The following is a 24,959-nucleotide window of genomic DNA, read 5'->3' as shown; positions in this document are numbered from 1 at the left end:
GGGTGCACGTACCCCTTCGGATCCCTACATTTGTATATTTGGGGTAAATACCCAGTAGTGCAATTCCTGGGTTGTATGGTAGCTCTATTTTCAACTTTTTGAGGAACCTCCATACTGTTTTCCAGAGTGGCTGCACCAGCTTGCATTTCTGTGGGAACATTTTAAATGTTCTTTCATTTTGCAGGATAGTATGCCAGATATAAAATTCCTGGCTCACAGTTTTCTCTTTACTTTTTTCTTTGCTCTTCTCTCCTCTCCTCCCCTCTCCTCTTTTCTTTTTTTTTTTCTTTTCTTTTCAGGGCCTGAAATATATCACCCTACTGGCTTCTGACCTCCATAGTTTCTGATAAAAAATGAAATGTTAATCTTGTAGATTTCCTTTTATGTTATGATTTGCTTCTCTTACTTACGAGGTTTTCATTCTCGTTGTCTTTATCTTTTGATAGTTTGATTATAATGTGTCTATACATGGATGTCTGTTAGTTCATCCTACTTGGAATTCATTGATCTTTTTGGGTGTCTAGATCCCTAATTTTCATCAACTTAGGAAGGCTTCTGGATATTATTTCTTCAAATATTTTTGTCTCATTCTCTTTTTCTTCTGGGTCTCCTATTATGTGTATGTTAATGTATTTGATGGTGTTTTACAAGTGCCTTAGGCTCTGTTCAATTATCTTCACTCTTATTTTTTCCCCTGATACTTCAAAGTACAAATTAGACAAATTAACTGACCTATTAATTAGACAAATTAATTGACCTAACTTTAAATATGTTGGTTCTTTCTGTGGCTTGCTCATATTTGCGTTTGAACTTCTACAATGAATGCTCCATTTTACTTATTATGCTTTTCAGTTCCAAAATTTCTTTTTGGTTCCTTATTGTAATTTCTCTCTATAGATATTCTCTATTTGCTGAGATATTGTTCTCCTGCTTTCCTTTAGCTTTCTGTCCATGGTTTCCTTTATCTGTTTGAGCATATGTAAGATAATTGATTTAAAGTCTTTGTATTGTTTGTGTTACATCAGGGACAGTTTCTGTTAATCCCCCTCCCCCTTTTTATTTCCTGTGAATGGGTCACACTTTCTTGTTTCTTGGAATATCTCATAATGTATTGTTGAAAACCGGACATTTTGAAGATTTACCTATTTATTTGAGAGAAAGAAAGAGAGAGCAGGGGGAGGGGCAAAGGGAGAGCGACAATCAGACTCTGCACTGAGCATGGAGCCCAATGCAGATTTCCATCCCAGGACCTGAGATCATGCCCTGAGCCAAAGCCAAGAGTCAGATGCTCAACCAACTGAGTCACTCAGGTGCCCCCAAAACTGGACATTTTGAATGTTATGATATAGAAACACTGGAAATCAGATTCTACATTGTTCTAGAATTTTTGTTTATGCTTTATGTGGGGTTGTAATTGTTTGTTTAGCAACATTTCTAAACTTTGTTTGGTAAACATTGTATGTTTTTATCATGTGTGGTTTCTGAAGTCTCTCTTCTTTTAGCTTGGTGGTTAGCTATTGGTTTGACAGATATTTCCATAAATGCCTTGAGCCAAAAACCAAAAAACCAAAAAGAAGTAAGAGAAATTTAAAAATCCTTCTTGGTGAAACATTCTTTAAGCATATGGCCAGGTAATTTACAACTCTGCCTTAGCTTCATTTCCTTTTTTTTTTTTTCCAGGTTTACTGAGATATAATTGCCATATAACATTGTGCAAGTTTGTGTACAACATAATGATTTGATACACATATATATATATTGCAAAATGATTACCACAATAAAGTTAGCTATTAGATCCATCGCCTGACATAACAACAATGTTGTCTGTGTTGTGTGTGTGTGTGCGCAGATGAATGTGCTTTGTGGTGAGAACATTTAAGATCTAGTTTGTTAGCAGTTTTCAAGTATATAATGTTATTGGTAACCATAGTCACATGTTGTACATTAGACCCTCAAAACGTATTCAACTTATAACTGGTAGTTTGTACCCTTTGAGCAACATCTCTCCATTTACCCATCCTACAGCACTTGGCAAGCACTATTCTCCTTTCTGTTTCTATGAATTTGGCTTTAGAGTATAAATATAAGTGAGATCATGTAGTATTTGTCTTTCTCTGACTCATTTCACTTAGCATAATGCCCCCAGAGTCCATCCATGTTGTTGCAAATAAAATAATTTTCTTCTTTTTCATGCTTTTTCTTCTTTCACATTTTCCTTATCCATTCATCCATCGATGGACACTTATGTCATTTCCATGTCTTGGCTATTGTGGATAATGCTGTAATGAATATGGGCGTGCAAAAATCTCTTTAAGACAGTAATTTCATTTCCTGTGGATACATACCCATAAGTGGGATTGCTAGATCACATAGTAGTTCTATTTTTAATTTTTGAAGAATTTTAAAACTGGTTTCTGTAGTGGTTGTCCCAATTTAAATTCCCCCCAACAGTGCACAAGGGAACCCTTTTTTCAACATGCTCGCCAACACTTATTTTATTTTTTGATAATAGCCATTATTATGCGAATGAGAAGTTATTGCATCATGGTTTTGATTTGCATTTCTCTGATGACTATAAATTTTGAACACCTTTTCACCTATTGGCCATTTGCATGTCTTCTTTAGAAAAGGTCTATTCAGATTCTTTGCTAAATTTTTAATCAGTTTTTTTAACCACTGAGTTGTGAGTTTATTATATATTTTGGATATTAATCCCTTATCAGATGTATAGTTGGCAAATATTTCCTCCCTTTCCGTATGTTGCCTTTTAATTTTGTTGATTCTTTTACTGTGCAGAAGGTTTTATTTTGATGTAGTCCTACTAGTGTATTTTTACTTTTGTTGCTTGTGCTTTTGGTGTCATATCCAAAACATTGTTGCCAAGGACAATGCCAACGAGCTTTTTCCCTGTTTTCTTCTAGGAGTTTTATGGCTTCAGATTTTACATTTAAGTCTAATCCATTTCAAATTATTTTTTGTGACTGATGTAATTAGGGGTCCAATTTCACTCCTTTGCATATGAATATTCAATTTTCCCAACACCATTTATTGAAGAAACTATGTTTTTTCCATTGAGTATTCTTGACTCCCTTATTATTTATACATGGGATTGTGATTGGGCTTTTGATTCTGTTCTATTTGTCTGTATGTCTGTTTTTATGCCAATACTATACTGTTTTGATTACTATTGCTTTATAATAAAGTTTGAAATCAGAACGTTTGACATCTGCAGCTTTGTTCTTCTTTCTCAGGAATTTTTAGCTATTTGAGGTCTTTTATAATTGCACAAATATTTTAGGATTTTTTCTATTTCATGAAAAATGCTTCTGAAATTTTAATAGGCATTGCATTGAATGTGTAGATGGCTTTGGGTAGGAAGGACATTTTAACAATATTAATTTTTCTTATCTACAAACATGGGATACCTTTGCACTTATTTGTGTCTCCTCCAATTTCTTTCTTCAATGTTTTATAGTTTTCACTGTATAGATCTTTCACTTCCTTGGTTAAATTTATTTCTAAGTATTTCTTTAAGTTTCCTTTTTTAAAAAAAGATTTTATTTATTTATTTGAGAGTGAGAGAGAGAGAAGGAACAGGGGGAGGGGCAGAGGGAAGGGAGAAGCCAGACTCGAGCCAGCTGTGGGGCTTGATCCTGGGACTCCAGAATCATGACCTGAGCTGAAGGCAAACGCTCAACCTACTGAGTCACCCAGGTGCCCCAGTATTTCTTTAAATTTCTGATGCTATCGTAAATATAATTATTTTCTTTCTTTTTCAGGTAGCTTACTGTTAGTGTATATAACACAACTGATTTTTCTATGTCGACTTTGTGTCCTGCAACTTCACTAAATTCATTTGTTAGTTCTAACAGCTTTTTGCTGGAGGCTTTAGAACTTTTAATATATAAGAGCATATCATCTGCAAATAGAAACACTTCTACTTTTTCCTTTCTAAATTGGATGTCTTTTATTTCTTTTTCTTGTTTGACTGTTTTGGCTAAGATATCCAGTACTATGTTGAATAGGAGTGGTGAAATTGGTCACCCTTGTTATGTTCCTGATTACAGAGGGAAAGCTTCAACCTTTCATTGATGAATATGATGTTAGCTGTGGGCTTGTCATATTGTCATATTGTCGTGAGTTACATTCCATCTATACCGGATTTGATAGTTTTTTTCATGAAAGGATGTTGAAATTTGTCAAATGCTTTTTCTGCATCTATTGAGATGTTCATATGATTTTTATCCTTCATTTTATTAAAGTGATTACCACATTTATTGATTTACATATGTTCAGCCATCCTTGCATTCCAAACAAATATCCCACTTGATCTTGGTGTATGATCCTTTTAATGTGCTATTGAATTGGGTTCACTAGTATTTTGTTGAGAATTTTTGCATCTGTATTCATCAGGAATATAGGCCTATAGTTTTCTTTTCTTGTAGGGTCCTTTTCTAGTTTTGGCATCAGGGTAATTCTGTCCTTACAAAAAGAGTTTGGGAGTGTTTCCTCCTCCTCAATTTTTTTGGAAGACTTTGAGAAGGATTGGTATTAATTCTTCTTTAAATATTTGGTAGAATTCACCAGTGAAACAATCTTTTCCTGACCTTTCTTTGTTGGAAGGTTTTGAATTACTGATTAAATCACCTTACTCATTCTTTTCAGATTTTCTATTTCTTCATTAAGTCTTGTTAGATTGTATATTTCTAGGAATTTATCCATTTCTTCTAGGTTATGTTATTTATTTTGGTGTATAATTGTTCATGGTATTCTGTATTCGGAATTCAGTATTCATGATCCTTTGTATTTCTGCGATATCAGTTGTAATGTCTCTTCTTTCATTTCTGATTTTATTTGAGTATTGTTGCTTAGTCAGTCTAGCTGAAGCTTTGTTAATTTTATCTTTTCAAAAAACTAGCTTTTATTTTCATTCTTATTTTCTATTGTTTATCTGTTCTCTATTTCTTTTATTTCTACTGACTTTTGTTATTTCTTCCTTCTGCTAACTCAAGGCTTCCTTTGCTCTTTTAGTGGTTCCTTTAAAGATAAGGTTTTCCATATGAGATCTTTTTTCTTAATGTAGGTGCTTATCACTCAAAACTACCCTCTTAAAACGGCTTTTGGTGCATCCTAGAAGTTTTGGTATGTTTTATCCATTTTTATTTGCTTCAAGATGCTTTTTAAATTTTCTTTTTGATTTCTTCTTTAACCCATTGGTTGTTCAGTAGTATGTTGTTTAATTTCCAGATTTTGTGAATTTTCCAGTTTTCTTCCCACTATTGGTTATTATTTCATATCACTGTGCTCCGCAAAGACACTTGGTATGATTTCAATTGCTCCTACCTCCCAGTCATCAGCACACCTCAGTATTCTGGATGGGGTGAGAAAGAAATGGGTCTCTTCCCAGTGTTCAATACAGCTGAGAAGCAGGTGCTCACTCACATGCTCTTATTTTTCTACATGAGAGTGTTTCTCTTGGCATTGGGCTGTACCATCTAGGGAAGGGATTATGCAGGTAAAGTAAAACTGTTACTCCTAACCCCCTCATTGGATTTAATCAGGGATTTTTTTTCCTCTAACGTATGCTAGAAGTTCTCCACTGGACTGTTAGACTTGCACAAAGGCACTCTCAAACATGGATGATTGTCAAAATCAGTGCACTTGGGGGAAAAGATGGTAGAAAACTCTTAATTCTCTATTTGATCCTTTACTTCTTGTTTGAATTGATCATAAAGATCAGCCAGAAGTGAAAGCACATGCTCTTCTTTGGTGTTTTCTGAGCATGCATACTGCCCTGTGCATGCACATGGCTTTCTAGATTCCCCAGTGTGTGCAGAAGCTTTTAAAATCCTTATGCCCCAAAATATTACATTCTCCAGCTTCTCCATCCAGGCCTTCAGCATGTTTATTGTTTTCTACAACTGTTATTTTATTCCCCAGGCAGAACAAGTTGTTCATTTGCCTTTCATTTGTGTTTTTGATGAACATGCTCCACATAGGCACTTCTCTGCACTTAGTTCTGAGTTAGGTGAAATGAAGGTTAGATCCTTGCATCAGGCCTCCATGGAACCTAAAGACAGGTCAAAACAGAAAAACACAATTCCTTGGGAACAAGGTCCATTCTGCTCCTTTTGGAACCAGGTACCCATACCAAGAACATGGGCTGCAGCTTTCAAGACTGCTAACATCCTGGACAGCAGGATAGAAAAACGGTAAGTTAAAATGCCCAAAACCTCACCTACCATGTTTCAGTGGCTTTTCTCCCAGTTAAACATTCACTTGTTTGCTTTAAACCTTTGACTATCTTCCAGAATTCCTTATAAGGTTGAATCTGACAGATTTGCCAGTTTTTCAGTGTTTCTGGTCAAGGACAGCCCCTGAAGTTCATGCTGCTCAATTTTTGCTGACTTCACTCCTACTATGTTTTATACTCTATCATGTTAAGCATTTTATATTTAAATTTGCAAAAGTCAAGAAACAGACTCTTAACTATAGAGAACAAACTGATGGCTACCAGAGGGGAGGTAGATGGGGGGGAAGGGTTAAATAGGTGATAGGGATTAAGAAGTACACTCATGATGAGCATTAGGTATTGTATGTAGGTGTTGAATCAGTACATTGTACACCTGGAACTAATATTACACTTTATGTTAACTAACTGGAATTTAAATAAAAACTTAAAAACAATAAAGCAATACCCAGCACATGAAAAAAAATAAAATTTTCAAAGGTCATGAAATCTGGAAATGGCTAAAGTTAATATAAGAAGTCAACCTCTGGAGGTGGAATCCCTGGGGCACCTTACAAAAGTAAACACAAAACTATTCTAGAGTTTTATTCTGTGTACCCCCAACCCTAGCTTTACAGGATTGTTCAACATAAAGCCTCACTGAAGATTAGCACGCATTTGAAAGTCAATAATAAATACACACATGAAGGAAAGTCTACCATAAAATAAGATTTAAAAGACTCAACTATAACAAGATTGTATAATCATGATCCTTATAAAATAGAAATGTTGCTTGAGTGTTTTAAATTTGATTTATATGATGACGTTAATTATACAGATCCAGATGATAAGATCTCAAGACTTCAGGGTTTATACATGTTAATCTTTAAATAAAGCTCAACAATATGAAATAGCAGTAGAAACAAAGTGTAGACAAACATTAAAGAGGTCTGAGACTTCCCAGTGCAGCTCCCAGGATACTTTCTCATCAGACAGGGGACAGTAGAATACATTATTATTTTTTTTTTTTTACTGTCCATCATTCATTGCTCAAATTCTTCATGGTTGCTCATCTACTATAACAAAGAAGTCATCCAAAGACCAAATGTGGGTATGCAATTTCTGGTTCCAGCTGTCTTTGTTTATTTGTTTGTTTATAAATTTATAAGTATTTTTGTTTGTTTTTTTCATGGGCTTCAACCTGCTACACTTGGACTTTCCTCCTTTTTTTTAAAGATTTATTTATTAGAGAGAGAGAGAGAGCATGCCCATGAATGTGAGCACACACGCAAGCAGTAAGAGGAGCAGAGGGAGAGGAGGAGAAGCAGACTCTCCGCTGAGTGCAGAGCCTCACACAGCTCGATCTCATGACCCTGAGATCATGATCTGACCTGAAATCAAGAGCCAGAAGCTTAACCGACTGAGCCACCCAGGCACGCCTGGACTTTCCTCCTTCTTAAGATTTTCTATTATGTAGCACCCGATGCTAAGGAACCTCTTATGTTCCAGTCTATAAGCTCATTTTCTGAACCATACTTCTAGTTCATTGGCTTTTATCCAAAAATCTATAAAAGTCCATATCATATCCTTATTTTTATGACCAGTTCCTTTGACACCACAAGGAACACAATTTTTAATTCTACCCATTGAGCAGACTTATCTTTACCTTCCTTATTCGAAGTAATAACCAATTATGTGTCACAATGCCTTCCAGACTAAATGTTGTCCTTCCAGCTTGAAACTACTATCTGTAAACCATGATGCTTGTTAGGCATCCTTGAGAAATGATCATAGGGTTTGGGGCCCTTCAGCTATGGGGTTAGATAACTCCTCAGGGGGATCTAAGAAAGGGCCCAAAGTCATGGAAGCCACATTTTTATGTATTGCTGTGGTCCATTTCCATTTGATGAGTATCTGTTGGATTTCTTTCCTAGAATGTTGTTTTTACATAATGCATGCCATGATGTGTATTTCAGATCTCAAAATAATTTTACATCTTTCTGTAATAGAAGCAGGTTTAACTAAAGCACAATAACAGGCAAACGATCGTCAGAGACTAGAGCTGGGAATTGCATTAGGAAAATTTCAAGTCCAAAATCTCAGTGGTTACCACTGGGAGGCAGTAACAAGCTTTTGGCCAAGACCTCAGCAAATATGGTTGGAGTTGTTGACACTCCGATCATTTGATCATCATTGAGGTTGTATGACCCCAGAAGTATCTATTAGGTCATGGCTTTTTGACACTGCATGGTAGGATACTGCTGTTCAGAGCCCCATTCAAATTCAGCTTTTCTTTTTTCTGGTAACTTTGTGAGTGGGAGTTAATTTTACAAAACAAAACAAACCAATTAATTTTTGTTTCAATTTTTGAGCTGGCAGGAACAGTAGCTTATTTTTGGTTGTTTGAAGAATGTTGCTAATGTCTCTGGCCCAAGTAATTCTTATGAATATTACCACGTATTCTTGAACATACATTTTTAGCTGGCTATAGCTGGTCTCTGGTAGTGATATGATCAATCAGAACTTTTAATTGCTTTAGCATGATCTTCAGATGGAGATCAGCATTCTATCATCAATAAAATGTATAACTGCACATTTCAATTGAATCAAATTGAACCGGTTATGTCACTAAGCAAAATTTAAATATCCCTATGGAAGCTCAGTAAACCTGTATTGGATTCTGTCCAACATAAATAGACAATGATTTTTTTTAAAGATTTCATTTATTTATTTCACAGGGAGAGAGAGAGCACAAGCAGGGGGAGTGGCAGGCAGAGGGAGAGGGAGAAGCAGACTCCCTGCTGAGCAGGGAGCCCGATGCGGGGCTCGATCCCAGGACCCTGGGATCATGACCTGAGTTGAAGGCAGTCGCTTAACCAACTGAGCCACCCAGGTGCCCGACAATGATTTTTTTTTAATTGAAGTATAATTGACACACAATGTTACATAAGTTTCAGGTGTACAACACAGTGATTCAGTAACTATATGTTATTCTCACCACAAATATAGCTACCATCTATCACCACGCAATGCTATTATAATACCATTGACTATATTCCCTATGCTGTACCTTTTATCCTGTGACTTACTCATTCCCTAACTAGAAGCCTGTACCTCCCATTCTTCTTTGCCCCTTTTTGCCCATCCCCCCAACCTCCCCCCCATGACAATCATATTTGTCTTCTATATTTATGAGTCTGTGTCTACTTTTGTTTATTCATTTGTTTTGCTCCACATATAAGTGAAATCATAGGCATTTGTTTTTCACTTATTTCACTTAGCATAACACTCTCTAGGTACACCCATGTTGTTGCAAATGGCAAGATCCCATGCTTTTTTTAGGACTGAGTAATATTCCATCACATATATACCACATCTTCTTATCCATTCACCTATTGATGGATGCTTATATTGCTTCCATACTTTGACTATTATAAGTAATGCTGCAATAAACCTAGGGGTGGATATATCTTTTCAAATTAGTGTTTTCATTTTCTTGGGGTAAATACCTAGTAGTGAAATTAGTCAATCATAGTGTATTTCTATTTTTAATTTTTTTTAAATAGCATCCATACTGTTTTCCACAGTGGCTGCGCCAATTTACATTCCAACTAACAGAAATGCAAAATGATTTTGACTTTCTTCCACAATTGAAGTTAAAAAAGAAATTGTTAGATAAATCAATCACAGAATACCAATCCTTCTTAGCTTGTTGCAAATGTGAAGTGTTACACTGTTAGGCTGATGCTGTTGGAGGAACCATTTTTTTCAGTCCTCCATAGTCTACAATTAACTTCCAAGATTCCTCAACTTTTCTTCCAAGCCACACTGGATTACTAGAAAGGGTATTCTATGGGTGATAATATACTTGTGTCTATCATAACCTTAGCCAAGTCAGGAATTTCTTAATAACCCCCAGGTGTACTATATTGTTTTCCATTAATCACTTGAGTGGGTAAGGTCCTCCTCAGGGTTTCCATTTAGCTTAACAATTAAAATAGTATATAGAGCAGATTTTTAGATCCCTTTCTCCAATTGTTTGAGGGAAGAGCTTCCCATCCCTCCCCTTCAAGATATCACATACATTCTAATAACATATTCTGGTACACAACCATGAGTAATCTTTGTTCATAAATTTGTACTTCAAGCCATATTTTCCATTTTAAGTCACTGACAATATACCACAACTCCATAATTTAATTATGTTGCCTTTTTCCTTTTTATTAGCAGATCTGACAGTAAACTATGAGCCGCTGTAGAACAATTCCAATAAAATTTCTTCATCATGTCCATGATATTCCACACACACCAATGCAAAAGATCTTGGATTCCCTGCTATGAAGGCACCAACACTTTCCACCCTGGGACCAACCTGATACATTCTTTAGCTGGCATTGTTTTAATCAGTGTTGTTTATGAGGATCCTTTTTTTTTTTTTTTCCTATCACCATAAGATTTTTAAAAATTCACTATGGCTAGGATAAATTGAACAAATCTTTTTTTGTAACTTTTGGAGTTGGTGTTGCAGATGGACCACATAATCTCTCCAGCAAGCTATTAAAGTTTTAGTAGTTATTCCATCTATTACTTCCTTTTTCATGATATTTTTAACTAACTATCCCAACCTGTTTAATTGTCCTGAGGCTTTTTCATCCCTTTTAATCTCTTTTTAAAAATATTTTGTTTTTTTATTTGAGAGAGAGAATGAGAGAGCATAAGCAGGGGAAGCGGCAGAGGGAGAGGGAGAAGCAGGCTCCCCGCTGAGCATGGAACCAGATGCAGGGCTCAATCCCAAGCCCTGAGCTGAAAGCAGACACCTAACTGACTAAGCCACCCAGCTGTCCCTATGCCTTTTAATCTTAATGGTCTTTTTTCTCCTAAATATTTCTAACATTTTTCCCATCACTTAACCCTTTCGGAGTTGAGCCAATAGGTCTGTGACAGCTTCTCTCATATCCCTTTACCTCCCAACAGGAGGGTCACACAAGAAACCCAAGCATTTGAACCCTATTTATCACATAAATTATTTCTTGGGTGAAAAGCCTAAAATTAGAGCATATTTTGTCCTTATACAATCAATCTGAAGGTGCTTGTACTTCCAACATTTCAGCACCCTCAGGATTGTTCAGCTTTGTATGAGAGTGGAGTTGGACTATTCCCCCTCTCAAGCTATTTTCACATAACCCTGCCTTCCACTGGCTCAAGAGATTAGGATATCCACATTTCTGCAAAACATAGACTGCCTGAGCTCTTTGAATATTCCAGGTTTGGGGCATCTCTTGATCCCCACTTTCCCCTTCACCTGTCCAAAGCCTATATAATCTTTTTTAGTGATTATCATTTAGGCAGGGTAACATTCTGATCAAAAGAAGTACTTGTACTACTCCCTGATTTCATCATGTCCCTTCCTGTTAACACAGAATCAATGGTGGTAACCTGGCAGACCTGAAGCCTTGTGTTTTTTCTTAGTTACTCTCATTTTTGCCAAAGCAGGTAACAGCAGCCAAGGCACAGAATTCTTGACTGACTTCCCTCCTGTCTGAATTTCTTTTTTCATCCATTTAGGTATTTCCCTCAGCTCCAGATCTATCCATTTCTAAGTTGATATGTTTATTCTGCTGTCAATGGTCACAATACCACTGAATTGAAGGCTAGCCTAGCAGAGCTAGCTTGGTATCAAAGGTCCTTCATATCCCATTTCCTCATCTTCCTTTCTTCCAAACTAAGCCTTATCCATCATTTAATTATACAGCCAAGGGCCACTTCAAGCATCCTGCTCGGAGCACCAACTGCAGCAAATTACACAGGGTCAGATAACTGAAAGAACTCATTAAACCACAGGGTACACTGTTGGTGGAGGTCATCAAGATGACATGACTTCCAGTTGACCTATGAGGTGCACCTTGGCAATAAGAGGCTCCTCACCACCTCCCCTATCCATGGAATATGGGTTCTGCTTGCCTTACCCACTCCCAGAGGCTGCCCCAAAGACATAATAGACTGGAGATGATGATGTGGTACTGAGACCATCTGGACAGTATACAGTCCAGTGTGCTGAACCCAGTTAAGGACTCTATATAAACTTTTAAGATTTGGTGGGTGGGTGCAAAGATCTATTTCCCTTGTTGTTGCCCAAGACAAGCCCTGTATGTAGGTTGCCTTTGCTCACTGAACCTGCCACCTAGCAACCTGGAGTGGCCTACCTCTTTCTTCAGTCTCTACCTCCCCAGAGGGGCTAGTTTTAGATTTCATCCAGGAAGCTCCTGAGGAGGTTATGAACCAACATACACTCATATAAAGCTTTAATAAAGGTAAAAGGATAAAAGCATAGACAACCATGAGAGAGAATGGAGATTCCTAGGCACACTTCCAGACCATTTTCTCAGATGCAGGACATGCTTCAGCTCTGGATCACGACCACCAAGATAAGTGTGGGAAGTCATGATTCAGCACAGCCAAGGTATAAGTTCCCTGGATGGGTTTTTTGTATTCTATTGGTCAGGGAGCTAAAGCGGACTGGTTTTAAACAGGTGAAATAGATACACACCATTAATCTATACATTTTTGATTAAAAAAAAGTAGACATGCTGGTACAGAGTACCTCTATGGACGTTTTGGACTTTAAATAACACATTATAAGTTACTAGCTAGTACATTTAATCCCTACTTGGGCCAGTGTCAGTGTCATGGCGAACCTGGACATAAGAAGAGAGATACCACAAACTAGCTTTTAACTTTTTCAACAACTTTCAAAAGTTATGTGTCAAAAGGTTTCTATTGTTAATACATTAAAAAAATGGAAAAGCATAAACTTTTAGGATTTTGAATCATGTAATGTTTAGAAATTCATATTAAACTGCTATTATATACCACTTAAAAAATACACATATAGCCTATTGGTTGTTTTAAAACAAATGATTTGTCTGGCTAGATCCTAGTAGAAACCCTTTTGGTGATTGCTAGGTAAGGCAAAATATTTCCTTATATGCTAAGCCATTTAAGTGATAGGGAAAATATTCATAATTAAACACAAATATCAAATGCTTTGAGATGAAAAGTATATTCCTTAAGCATTTTAAAAACAGAAATATTAAAACTGGGGCACTTGGGTGGCCCAGTTGGTTGAGCATCTGCCTTCAGCTCAGGTCATGGTCCTGGGGTCCTGTGATGGAGCCCTGCATCAGGCTCCCTGCTTGGTGGGGAGTCTATTTCTCCTTCTGCCCCTCCCCCCTACTCATGCTTTCTCTCTCTCTCTCTCTCTCTCTCGAATAAATAAATAAAATCTTTTTTAAAAAAGAAATGTTAAAACTGAAAATAAACAAACAAAAGAAATGAGCTATTAAGCCATAAAAATATGGAGGAAACTTAAATGCAAATTACGAAGTAAAATAAGCCAATTTGAAAGTGCTATCTATTATATGATTCCAACTGTATGACATTCTGGAAGAGGCAAAATTATAGAGACAGTAAAAAGATCAGTGGTTGCCAGGATTAGTGGGGAGGAAGAAATGAACAGACAGAGCGCTGAAGATTTTTAGGGCAGTGAAACAATCCTATACTATACTGTATATACATATATAAAATATGTAATTATGTTGTAATAATTTGGAATTGTAATATATGCAATTATATATGTAATGTATATATATTATACATACAATATATATATTGGTAGTTACATGTCATTATACATTTGTCAGAACCCGCAGAATGTACAACACCAAGAGTGAACCTTAATATAAACTTTGGACTTTGGCGATAATGATATTTCAATGTAGGTTCATCAGTTATAACCAATGTACCTCTCTGGTGGAGGATGTTGAGAATGGGGGAGGTTGTGGAAGGGAAGACAGATGGCATATAGAGACTTTCCAAAATTTTCACTCATTTTTCTGTGAACCTAAAACTGCTATAAAAAATAGTCTATTTGAAAGAAAAAAAAAAAGGATGGATGGAAAAAGATACACTAGGCACATTATAACTACAAGTAGTCTGTTATTACCACCAAGACATGGATACTAGGATCTTTACTCAGGATAAAGGTATTTACTACAGTTAATAAAAGGCAAGTTTACCAGTTGACTGCTATATCAACTATGGACTTTAGCTTACCTTTTCAGCTTCTGAAGACTGCCTATATTCCTTGGGTTATGATCCTTTCTCCATCTTCCAAGCCAGCACTGTTGCATTTCTCTGACCCTTCTTCCCCTCTCTCTGTAACTACTGAAAAAAGAAGTTGGGAAAAGTTAGGAAAAGTTATCTGCTCTTAAATCTCCTATCATTAGATTGGATCCACCTGGATAATCCAGGATGTTCTTCCTATCACAGTCTTTACCCTTGATCACATCTGCAAAGTCCCTTTTGCCATGTAAGGTAATACATTCATGGGGTCTAAGGATTAGGATGTGAGCATATTTGGGATTATTATTTTGCCTACTATAGCTTCCAAGTTTAAGTTGTTGGCTAAAATAATTTCCTTCTGACTGTACAGCTAAAGATCCTGATTTTTGCTGGTTATTGGCTAAAGGCAGTCCTAAGGTCCTGGAGGCCATCTGCTGTTTCTTGTCATATGGGCTTCTCCAACATAACTGCTGATTTCATCATACCTGTGGGTAGAATGTCGGCTCCAGTCTGCTGTGATATAGCCATATAACATAACTTACTCATAGAAGAGCTATCTCACTACCTTTGCCATGTCCTATTGGTTAGAAGCAAATCACAGGGGTTTCTCAGTCAAGGGAAGTGGGTTACACAAATGTGTGGACACCAGAAAGAGGAAAATCTCTGGAGCCCACCTTAGGGCTTGTCTCCTGACTAGTAATTGCACTTTTAGTATACTCTGAGATAATCTCACAGGAGACACATAAGCACTTATATGAAATATTAATTGCAGTATTATTTGCAATAGTGAAAAAGTTGAAATAACCCAAATGCCCATTAGCAAAAGTACGGAATAAGTTGTGGTATATCCAAACAATGAAAGACTAAACTAATTAAAATGAATCAATTAGAGCCTCATGTATCAACATACATAAATCCCAAAAATGTCCTTTTTAACTCAACAAAATATAATTTATACAAAATATTGTACCATATACTTAAACTTAAAAACAAGAAAAAGGATATAATGTAATATTTTTATTAATACAAATCTATGTTTAAAATTTCTAGAAAATAGGGGCACCTGGATGGCTCAGTTGGTTAAGCATTCGACTCTTGGTTTTGGCTCAGGTCATGATCTCAGGGTCATAGGATTGAGCCCCATGATGGGTTCTGCGCTCAGTGTGGAGTCTGCTTGAGAGTCTTTCCCTCTCTCTCCCTTCCCATTTGCCCCTCCCCCCACTTGCGCACGTGCTCACTCACTCGCTCTCTGTCTCTCAAATAAATAAATAAAATATTTAAAATTTCTAGAAAATATGCATGGGAATGATAAATGCCAAATTCAGAATAGTGGTTACTTTGGAAGGATAAATGAATTATGGTATTAGGAAGAGATATGCAACTGATCTCAACTATGTCTTGTATGATTTAGTTATTTTAAAAAATTCAAAAAATAATGAAGCCAACTGGTAAAATTTGACAAAAATGACTGGGAAGTACAAGTATGTTTAATATTCTCTATTTTTTTGTGTGTATACCTAAAATATTTCCTGAAAAAAATGTAATATAGATTCACTGGAACATCTATAGTTAGTATTTAAAGCAAGGTTTTAAATCCCAAATCCCCCAGTTACTGGCTATGACCCTCGGGCAAGTTACTTTACCAATATGTGCCTCAGTTTAGTTTGAATGAGTCATTAAGAGCACCTGCCTCAGTGAATTATGATGAAGACAAAAAATGAGTGAAAATAAGCACTTAAAACTATGGTTGGTAATGGTGGTGGTTTATATTATGTGTCAACTTGGCTAGGCTATAATGCCTAGTTGTTTGGTCAAATACTAGTCTAGATGTTGTTGTGAAGGTATTTGCAGATGTGATTAACGTTTACAATTACTAGACTTTAAGTAAAACAGATCGCCCTCCATAATGTAAGTGGGCCACATCCAAACAGTTAAAGGCCTTAAAAACAAAGGCAGGTTTTCCAAAGAAAAGGAATTCTATCTTAAGGCTGCAGCATAAAAATCCTGCCTGAGTTCTCAGTCTTCTGTCCTACCCTGCAGATTTGGAATTCTAGACTGCACCATTAACTCTTACATAAGTTTCCAGCCTGCTGGCCTGCCCTAAGGATTTCAGACTCACCAATCTCCACAATCACATGAACCAATTCCTTAAAATACATCTCTATATATATCTCATTGGTTCTGTTTCTTGTAGAATCTTGACTAATAAAGCAGCTTAGTATCCAGATGTTCTCAGTTCTCCTTTTGGTCCATATTAGCACAGCATAATGGGCAATATGAACTATATCATTGTTTTGGGGATAATTTAATTTGCATATTTTCTTTTTTGCATTTATTGGATGTGGCTCTTACTGTGTTACGTTTACAAAATTTTATGTAGTTAGAAAATTTTCCCTAGAAAACATATAGCATATGTTTTCCTACATACTGAGAGGTTAGAATTTTACTTTGCACTATTGCAGTTAAGATAAAGTAAGAATTATGGAATATTTAAAATGTGATATTAGTAAAATTAGTATGTCTGACATGTGAAATGCATTCTTAATAAAAAATGAAATTTAATTTTAGAGATGAAGGAATACTATAGATATAGAACAATGGGACAAGAAACTCTTTATAAAGCATATTAAAATATTCATTTATCAATTCTATCTTCAAATAATATGCACACTTCATTTTACCTGTTCAGTGTCTAATGATAATTCTGATCTTGCAAAATACTTTGCAGAGCTGCTCTTCCTCATTCAGTGATGTTGAATCAATCAACCAGCTCGTATCATTTTCAAAAGTTTGGATGTATTTCAGTCATCTCTTTGATCATCCTTCGAAGGATATCAACACACACACAATCTTATCTTTTCTAGTAAAAGATAGGGTGTGTGTTTTTTTGTTTTCTTGTTTTTTTGTAGAAATATAATTTTATACCTTATTTACTAGCCAGATAATCTCAAAGGCTTCCAGTAGATAAAGAGAAGTTTAACATCCAAACTTGTGAAATGCATTCTTGACAAAACCCCTGCAAGATATAAAGATATACTTTGTGGCCACTAGAGGGCATACAACATCTGCCACATTTTTCATTAAAACTAAGGACTTTTGACTGTAGTTACATTTTGGCTAAAAAGTAAGAAAATGGAGCCCCAGTTATATTTAAATCACTATCATTGAAATACAAATATTAACCTAATTAAAATGAGTGCATTCACTGAAAAGTCATTTTTTTAGCCAATTTTCAATATTTAGGAATTTTTTCCCCAAGACCAGATTTTTAAATATAGCAATGCATTTGATTGTGAATCAATAAGTAAAATAGGTAAAACTATATTTTAAGTTTTTTAAAGGTAGGAATCATACTTTATTTATCTTTGAATCCTAATACATATACTGATGGTCATGTTTTAGAAGCATATGTTTTTTCATTACATTCAATTGAAATTCAAAGATTTATATTAAAAACATTAGGTACTTTACAAAGGTATATAATGCAATTCCACAGATGTAACTTTATTAGACATAAAATGAGGTGATAGGGTCAGTCAAATCATATTCTCTAAGAATTCAGGGCCAGGTGAGAGCCTTGTGGTATATCAGAGGTAAAGCCCATCGGCCTAAAACTATTATCTCCATCTGCCCGTTGGTTGTTGGGAAATTTTCTTAGGATCTTCTCTTGATTAAATCTCAAATCCATTTCTGCTTTTAAGCATTGGGTACTTTGTCCCCAGAGTCTTTCTTCCCCAAACCCCTAGGGATTCATCTTATTTTTCTTTTCACAGACTGTTGCTTACTCCATTTCTTGCAAATGTTACCTACCATGGAGTAGATGCTAGTTCTTGACCTGTTTCCCCCAAACCATTTTTTTTTTTCTCTTTAAAGGTTTGCATTTAATCTCAGAGAACCCTACTGGATTGACCTTTTCTGCTTCAGACATTGACACATACAGACTGGATCCATTGCTAGGTCTGATGTGATTTCATGCCTCATAGATTATAAATACAGAGTCACAATGATTATTTCTTCTTTCTTTTCATCAGGTCAAAGAGTTATGAAAACCTATAAGTATTTCCTTTGAAAATTATTCATATTCATTCCTTTTCCTCTGTTTTTACCACTACCTCTTGAGTTAATCTCTCATGGCCCTGCATTTGAATTACTGCAAGAGTTTCTTAATTGGCATCTCTTACTCTGTTTCCGTTTTTTAATCTCTTTCTATAAAGACACTAGAACAATCTTTTTAAAATGATTTCATGATGGTTCTCCCAAACAAATACATCTCTAGTAATTTTTTACTACCATGTCAATGTGAAAGTCGTCTGCCTGATATGTAAGCTCTCTCAGAATATGATCCTATCCATCATATCAGAACTTAACTTCCGTTGACTCCCACATGCATCCTTACCTAATAAATCGAGTCTTTTTGTCACAACAAAAAGATGACTTTCACAACACAGAAACTTTAGACTTTTCAATTTCCATATATTTTAATGTTTAGCTTCTCTCAAGCTTATTACCTCTTATTAGGTTTGTATTTTCAATGTTTTCTATAAAGCCAGACCCTATAAGAAGCACAATCATTACCGGCTGAATGTATGAATCTATAAAATGGCATCCAGGATATATCCCTTCTATTTTTTTCACTGCTTCACCATATTTAGGTGTGGTAGAGTAGATAGCATATATGAGTTAGACAGAAGCCATAGGTTTAAATTCTTGATCTTCCATTTAATAGCTTTGGAATATTGGGATCATCTCCAACCTTTTCTGAAATTGAGAAAAAAAGTAGTATGTCCCATTGCAAAGATAATATAGATAGTACAGAGAATTTGGGGGGAAAATTAAGAAAAATTTTACCCCTAAATCTGTATTTTTCATTCCTATTGCTGCTATAAAAATTACCATAAACTTAGTGGCTTAAAACAACACAAATTTATCATCTTTTGGTTCTGTAGGTCATAGTCTGAAATGGATCTCATGGAACTGAAATCAAAGTGTTAGCAAGACCACATTACCTTCTCGTAGCTCTAAGGAAGAATGACTGTGGGCTTTTTGCTTGCTTGCTTGCTTGTTTGTTTGTTGCCTTTTCCATCTTTTAAAGACTGCATTTCTTGGATAGTCAGTTACCCCTTTTCATCTGCAAAGCCAGCAGCGGTCAGCTGAATATTTTTCTCATTGTATCACTCTGACATTGACTCTACTCTTCTGCCTCCTTCTTCATCATTTAAAGTTCTGTTGGAATTGCATTATTGGATTATTATAGATAATCCAGAACAATCTCTTCATCTTAAGGTTCACTGACGAGAAACCATATTATATCTGCCACTTTAATTCCCCCTTGCTACTTAACTTATTCACAGGTTCTGGGGATTAAGATATGCACATCTTTCAGATGAGAGCATTATTCTGCTGATCACAGCCTACCCTCTGGCCCTGACTCAGATTCAACATATATTAATTCCTTTTTAACATCCTTCAAAGTCTGGATCAATTACAGCATCAACTCAAAGTTCAATATATTATCTAAATACCATCAGTTCAAAAGCCCCAAATCTCATTATCTACATCAGGTATGGCTGAGGCTCTGGATATAATTCATCCTTAGTCATAATTCATCTACAGCTATTCACCAGTGAAACTCAAGGAACAAGTTATTTGCATACAAAATAAAATGTTGGGCAGGTAGGGGATAGTATTTTACAGACATTCTCATTTAAAAGGGGAGACAATTTTTTTTTAAAGTGTCATTGGTCCCAATTTGATATCAATTTTTATAACATCTGAGAGAGCTCCATTTGGTTTCAAGTCTTAGAAATAATCCTCTGTGCCTTGTGATTCCACTTTCTGGGCTCCTGATTCTGCTCTAGGAATAGTCCTTTCTTGATCTTCAAAGATAGAACATGTTTTCAGTTAATTCATTTTATCACCCTATTGGCAATGTCTCTTTTAGACCAAGATGACAGTGTTTTTTGCTGGTATAATTGTTAAGAATGTTAAGAACATTGTTAAGAATTGTGGATCTCCATTGTATGTTATGAGAATTCGCTCCAGATAAGGGAGTTCTCCACAAGTTTCTCTTGGATAACCACATTCCTGGCTTCTGCTGATAAGGCCAAGGAGACCCATGAACCACATGCTTATCTCTTCAGAGTCCTCTGTGCGACTGAATACCCTGACCTTTTTATCCTTCTGAGCCGCTAGAAGAACATTTTCCAGCCACACCCTTGGCTTTCTCTTAAGAGCATGCTTTCCTGACAGCAAATCTCTTGATTTTTGCATCTTTTGCAATCTAGAAAGACGAGAATTTCCAAAATCAAGTCCTAGTTCCTTTCTGTTTACCAGTTAACAGTTCACTTACCTTTTTCCTCTTGATTATACTAGAAGCAGCAAGAAGAAACCAGGCTGCACCGTTCATACTTTGCTTGAAAATCTTAGTAAAGTATCCAAGTTCATCACTTAACAAGTTCTGCTTTCCACGTAACTAAAGGACACAATTCAGCTCAGCTTTCTGCCATTATATAGCAAGGACTTCCTTTTCTTTCTTTTTTTTTTTTTTGACTTCCTTTTCTTTAGTTCCCAATAATGAGTTTCTCTTTTCCACCTTAGCCCTTATTAGCAGCTCCTTTAATTCTCACATTTCTACAAATGTTTTGTTTATGATGACTTAGGTATTCTCTAAGACAGTATGTTTTCTTCACCATGCCCCTTGTCCTCACTAGGAGAGTTGTTAATATCCGTATTTCCACTAACAGTCTGTTCAAGGCAAGGTAGGCTTTTTCATTTATACTTCTCAAAATTCCTCCAGCCTCCACCTATTACCCAATTCCCAAGTCACTTCCATATTTTGAGGTATTTGTCACAGCAGCAGTCTACTTCCAGTTACCAAAATCTCTATCAATCAAGGTTCAACCAGAGAAGCAGAATCAGCAAGAGATATATATTGAAAGATTTATTGCATAGAACTGACTTACATGATTGTGGAAGCTGGTGAGGTAAGTCTAAAATCCATAGGGCAGGACTTCAGGAAGGGCAGGCTGGAATTCTGTAGGGCTGAAAAGGCTGTGCATAGATGGAATTTCCTTTTCATCATACTTTTAAGGCTTCTCAATAGATTGAATCAAGCCCTCCCAGAATATCTAGGATAATCTCTCTTACTTAAAGTCAACTGATTATGGATTTTAATAACATCCACAAAATGCCTTCACAGCCACACCTAGGTTTGTGTTTGATTAAATAATTGGAGACTCCAGCCTAGACAAATCAAACATATCACAAGACTATATCATGTACCATTACTCTAACATAATTATGACTTTGTATATTTCCTTTTTTATAAATGTGCCACTATAGCTAATTATATTCATAATGTACACCACTTTGATATCTACTTGTTTTGTGTAACATACTATCATAGAATTTTATAATTCTATAAATAAAATTCTAATTACTGAATATTTTTCCTAGTTAAAATAGTTAATGACTGCATAACATTCAGTCCAGTTCTTATGTCATAATTAACAACTTCCTTCCAGTTTTTACCATTGAAAATTGTACCATAATTAATAATTGCATGTTAATGTTTTTTCTATATTTTTATTTTTAAAGGCATATGCCCCAAAATATAATTAGTTCAAAGAATATGAATACATTGATGGAAGCTATGAAGTTACCACATTATTAAATTGGAAAAGTAATAAAATCATCTTTACCTACCTTAAAAGATATAAATTATGGCAAATTTTTAATAAATTGTAAAGATCTCTATAAATGTTAATGAATTATTTTTTTATAATACATTGTGATATAAAATGGAGACTTAATCAGGACTCAGTCAGACAGTAATATTATAGGTTTTGTGGGCCACATATGGTCTCTTTGCACCCACATGACTCTGCTACTGTATTGTGAAAGCCACAGTCAATATGCAAATGCACCAATAAAACTCTATTAAAAAACAAACTGCCAGATTTGACTCATGCCTTAGTTTGCCATATTATGGTATAAATTATTGATTAGTCATTTGGTCAAAAGATCATTTGAAAATATTTGCAATATTTTGAATTAATAAATGAATGAGTGAATGAATGACTCTTCCAAAACCCATATAATTCTCCATTTTATCAATGTATTTTACTTTGTGAATATCATTAAAAACATTATTTATGGTTTCTGCATCATTATTACTACTGCATGTCAGAACCTTTTATAACTTGCAATTTGACTACTTTCCATCACATCTCATCCTTTGCGCCTTTTGAAAAATTTTATTGTTGCTGATATAAAGACCGTATCCCTGTAATTGTTGCATCTTAAAGTGCTCTGATATTAGAAAGAAGACAGAAAACAATCTGGCCTGTAGGTCTTCATGCCCACTGTGTCTCTACCAATATTTTATATACTAATTCTACTAATTCTCTCCCTTATAAGACCTAATAATCCTAAAGATATAGATCCTTAAGAAGCGTAAGTGAAATAAAGAGAGACCTGGAACATCTTGTTTGTCCTCCCATGTTCTTTTTTTCCTATGACACATGCTCTTTGGCCCAGAATAATAGATGAGATCTCCAGGTGAGGTGAGATTTCCTTTACTCATCAGGAAACATTTAAGTTACAAAACATCTCCATTTTATACTCCAGAGAGGTGTATACCTTATATGACATTTTCCAGAGACCTATACTTTCATAAACCCATAGACTTCAGGTTTATTTACTATCAGTAATTTTTAGCCAGGAACATTCTGTTAAAATCATTCTATAAACAGCTCTTTCTCTTTAGGAAATTTCACTCAGTTTTTGTTGTTGCTGTTGTTGTCTGTTTGTTTTACCCAGAGGTCCAGCTGAAAAGGAGATTGGGCAAAGTCATCTACCTTCTCCCTTGCTCCCTCACCACCACCTCAGGAACATCCTTCTGGAAAAGGGAGCAAATGGATCACAGCCCAGGTGCCTTAACTTCTTTCATACTCACAATACACTGGAGAATAAAGAAGGTTATGTTTTTTTTCCTATTGTATGTGCTCAGACAAGTTTTCTCAGAAACTTGTATAAATAATAAAAACTATATAAATGCCATGGAAAATATATGTTTCTCTAAAAAGTGAGATGTTGTCATTTATTATAGAATATTGTAGTAGACCTGTAATGGCTCAAAAGGATAAATATAGGTTACTGGGAATAGGATCAATCAAAATACAGGAGAAATTAAAGGCATTGTACTTTGGCTCTCTTTTATTAAAGTACTCTTTTTTTAAAAAGATTATTTATTTGAGAGAGAGAGAGTATGTGAGAGAGACAGCACAAGCAGAGGGAGTTGCAGAGGGAGAGGGAGAAACAGGTTCCCTGCTTAGCAGGGAGCCTAATGTGGGGCTCGATCCCAGGACCCTGAGATGATGACCTGAGCTGAAGGCAGACACTTACCTGACTGAGCCACGCAGACACCCCTAAAGGACTTTTTATATAATAGCAGAGTCAAAAGAACACTGTTGTGGAGTGATAATCATCTATAGGTCTTTCCCCTTTCCACTACTTTCTGATTTCCTTAATGGCTCACCTGTTCACCATTTTATATCTGGAGCTGATAAAACAGTAGATAATCAGTAAATATTTTGAATTAATAAATGAATGAATGAGTGAATGAATGAATGACTCTTCCAAAACCCATATAATTCTCCATTTTATCAATGTATTTTACTTTGTGAATATCATTAAAAACATTATTTATGGTTTCTGCATCATTATTACTACTGCATGTCAGAACCTTTTATAACTTGTGGTATATGAAGGAATACTTGTCTTATAAACTATGCTCAGTTTAGGAAAATACATACTCTAAAGTCTAAAAAAACATTAATTATCTTAAGCAGACATTTCTGAAAATATGACAAAAGAACACATGTTCTCCAAATTGTGCTTAATATTTGATTTATAATAGAAGTCCAGACATAAGCTTACCACTGAGTCTACTTTAAAATATTTGAAAATTCTGGGTGAGCCCATACAAAATATCAATTTTCCCAGAACTATTTCTCAGTTATGATATTTGACACTCGAAATAACACCTTTCTTCATAGGCTTAATCAGTGAAGAAACAAGTGAATAGGCAGATGGTACCACTATAGCCATGAATTCCTCTTTATTCAACATCTTTAATACTTTTTTGTCATTTGGAAAATAAACCTTAGTTTATTTCATAATATAACTATTTCTTTGAACTTAACTTTATTTTCTGCTTTAGAGAACAAACAACTCCTAGGTGTGAAATGAAAACATTATTTATTAACTAAGAGACTGGAAACTGTCAAACTGAAGGGAGAAAGGAGATTTTAACATGCTTATGGGACTCTTCAGTTGTTAATATTAAGAAAGTGCCACCTCAGGCCACTTGAGTGGCCCAGTCAGTTCAAAGTCTCACTCTTAGTTTCAGCTCAGGTCATGATCTCAGGGTCCTCAGATTGGGCCGCATGTGGGGCTCTGCACTTAGTTAAGAGCCTGCTTGAGATTCTCTCTCTCTCTCTGTCTCTCTCTGTCTGCCCCTCCCCTCACTCTCTCTTTCTCAAATAAATAAATAAATCTTAAAAAAAAAAAACACAGTGCGAGGGGGGTGGAGCAAGATGGCGGAGGA

The 24,959-nt window shown here is 35.6% G+C and overlaps 1 pseudogene; it reads left to right on the top strand.

Annotated features, from left to right (window-relative positions):
• The window catches only part of LOC102736110 (DDB1- and CUL4-associated factor 13 pseudogene), a 94,008-nt pseudogene that overhangs the window by 9,696 nt on the left and 59,353 nt on the right, over positions 1–24,959 (top strand).

This window comes from Leptonychotes weddellii, chromosome 4 (genome assembly GCF_054177405.1).
Source record: "Leptonychotes weddellii isolate Sample4059 chromosome 4, ASM5417740v2, whole genome shotgun sequence".
Lineage (NCBI taxonomy): Eukaryota > Metazoa > Chordata > Mammalia > Carnivora > Phocidae > Leptonychotes > Leptonychotes weddellii.
The sequence above is the reverse complement of the archived record's forward strand: the minus strand, read 5'-3'. Positions and strand labels throughout refer to the sequence as shown.